The following is a 2,996-nucleotide window of genomic DNA, read 5'->3' on the forward strand; positions in this document are numbered from 1 at the left end:
CTGCTGCCTCACACACAGCTGACGGCGGTCTGTGGGAAGTACATAGAGCCGTTAAGCCGCCAGCGGTCTCTCACTCCTGCTCTGTAAAGCCACTGAGGGGCTGGCTGGCGTTGCTCACCCGGAACCGAACGCTTCTAAGAAGCTGATTGATTTTGTGTGTGGGTAACGGTGAAGAGTTATTGTGAGCTGTGAATTTGTCCATACCTTTTAAAAAAGAAAAGTTTAGTTGTCACTAGGATCTCTCATGTACAGCAGCTTTAAATGTGTGCAGAGACCTTGCTTGGTTCCCTCAGGATGTGAGGCCTGGGTATCTAGGGAAGACAAGTGCTGGCCCAAAGCGCTGGTTTCTATTCGGGAGGTGAGGAGAGCTCTTCCAGAACTGTTTGTGCCTTTCTTGGCTTGTTTGGGCTCTGCCAAGCAACCCTGCTCTCTCTCTTCCCTTGGGTGGAGGTCCTGTAGTTCAGTGCATCTATGTCCTCAGTGTTTGTTTTGGTTTTTGTTTGTTTTTGTTTTGTTTTCCTTGAAATCTGAGTTTAGGGTCTGAAATAGGAGGGAACATGTTTTCTTTAACAGATCCCATCCATCTCAACTATACATGTAGGATTATGGGGAAGAATTGCATTTCATTTAACTGTCCAATACTTGGCCCTAGCTGTTTCATCTGCTCAAATACCAATTTACTTTTAAACTTTTATAATTGCTTTGCAGAGCATTGCTAGAGACACTTCCTATGTAAAAAGATTTTTGAACCATTATGATAGGGTTTGGTAGCTGAGGCTTACTGATGAAGTTCATATAAAAGCCAGACTGCAATTTTCAAATCACCACTAGGGGAGTAATAACGTGCTGGTTAGAAAATGAGACTTCAGATGAAGTTCATAACGTAAATGATTAAGTTAGGTTGATATAAAGAAGTTTCCAGAAAAATTTACTTGACTACTCAGTCCTATAGGGCAAGGAAGGGCTGGATATACTAGAATTTTGTTAAAGCATAATCCAAGAGACTGTGTGTACTCATGGGAGTTGTGCATGCAAATGATGCACTATTATTCTCAGGCACTACTCTTGGAATAATGCTTTTAATGTCTGCTGGTTTATGTGGATATAATTATGATAAGTATTCAACACATCTGAAGGTGGATAGCATCTTCATGGCAGCTTTGTAAAAGGCTTTAAGGCAGTATTCTTCTACAACATGTGCTGGAAGGGTCCCAAAATTAAGAGAATGAGCTTCATTAAATCTTGTAGTATTACTCTGAGACAAAATGTTACTGTCTTATTTTGGCCTTCAGCAAGGAGAACAGCATCCATATGGTCCATATGGCATCCAGTTGGCCATATTGTCAATGTGAAACAGGGAAAAAAGGCAAAATTAGCCCTTGGCATTATCTTTCTGTGAGGTTTTGAATACTGACTTTAACTTTGACTAGTTTAACTAGCTTGTTAGTCTCTTGAAAAGTGTCCTGGATAGTAGTAAGTGAAGTTTACTTCCATGTTGATTGTTTTTCTGGCAGAGTTGGCTGTTGACTTTGGACTAATATGATGTTGATTTGCTCAGCATGTATACGTAGAGTTTTATAGCATCAGTAAGATATTGTGTAAGCTTGGATTTCCCTTTTTATTAGATTTAGAAATTTCCTGCCTGGAATTAATATGGTTGTACATGTAAGAAGAACTGAATAAATTTAACAGAGAGTAATGGACAGAAATCATCCAGCCAAAACAAGTAAGTGAAAAAGTCTGAAAGGGAGATGTGTATCACTTGGTGCTGTGACAGTATTCTGCCTCAGGCAAGCAGGTGGAAGAGAATAAAAGCCAAACTGAGCTTTCATTCACGAGGTCAGTTCTTTGACTTGAGAATGACAATAGTGTGAGATAGCATTCTGTAGTAAGGCTGTGAAGGCTTCACACTGTATCTGTCCTATCGTAGGCTTCCAGGGACAGTTGCACGTTTCAGTAGAATTATAAAAGTTATTCCCAGTCCCAGTTTCTCATCCTGAGACATCCTCCATTCTGGAAGAGCAGTAGATGTCTGCAGAAGGTTTGCTAGAAATCACCATATACTGACAGTTATGTCTGGTGATGAATTAAATTAAGTGCTTCTGTTTTGTCTGCAAAAAGGTTTTACTGATACAGCTAGATCACCATGGAATACCGTATTTTTACACTCCTACTCAAAATTACTGTGGTGGCAAGTCTGCTGTTTATTTTAACTACTTGGTATTTGATTGTGAGAAGGTTGTTTTTCTAGAGGACGAGCAAGAGTAGAAGAGGAAAGGATCTCTTCTATATGCATACTTAAGATATCTCTAAATTTCTTGCAGTGTTCATCAGGTTCTGAATCAGAATTTTAATGTAGTGAGTGGTTTTCAATGAACTGCAAATTGCAAGGAACATGTCAGCAGGTGAAAGGAACTTTTGGTACCCAATTTGATTAACCTAGCAGCTCCCAAATCCCCCAAAGATGAAATATTTTAAAATGGTATGTCTTCCCTCTGACTCCTCTTCCCCTCCTCCCAAAAAAAGGAGAAAGAAAGAAAAAAATTTGATGCGACACCAAAAACTGGGGTTACCAATGTATTTCTTTTGGGATAAATTCTGACATCGCTGTCTGAGAAGTGTTCCAGACAAATGTGTTCAGGAATTGCTATAAGAATACTATAGGTTGAAAAATATAGAATACTCTCTTAATCAGCCTTCTTTACAAACTCATAGATGTAATTTTAACTTTGTTCTGCTTCCTAACCTCTGATAAAAATTAACTTTTTTTTTTTTTAATTTGAATACTTAACATACTGAATGAAAAAAGTGTTAAAAAAAAATACACCTGTCAGGACTATGTCTGTATTTTAGCCCTTTTCAAACTTCTGTTTGTGTACTCTGAGGAGTATCTGCCCCTTTGTGCATCCTAACCAGAAGTTATACGAGTAGCAGCAATGGCTGTGTGTGGACACCTGCTGCAGATCAGGAAGCAGATAAATTCTTCCTCTTGCTTT

The sequence above is a fragment of the Pygoscelis adeliae genome, unplaced genomic scaffold, assembly GCF_000699105.1.
Source record: "Pygoscelis adeliae isolate BGI_AS28 unplaced genomic scaffold, ASM69910v1 Scaffold75, whole genome shotgun sequence".
NCBI classification, from domain to species: domain Eukaryota; kingdom Metazoa; phylum Chordata; class Aves; order Sphenisciformes; family Spheniscidae; genus Pygoscelis; species Pygoscelis adeliae.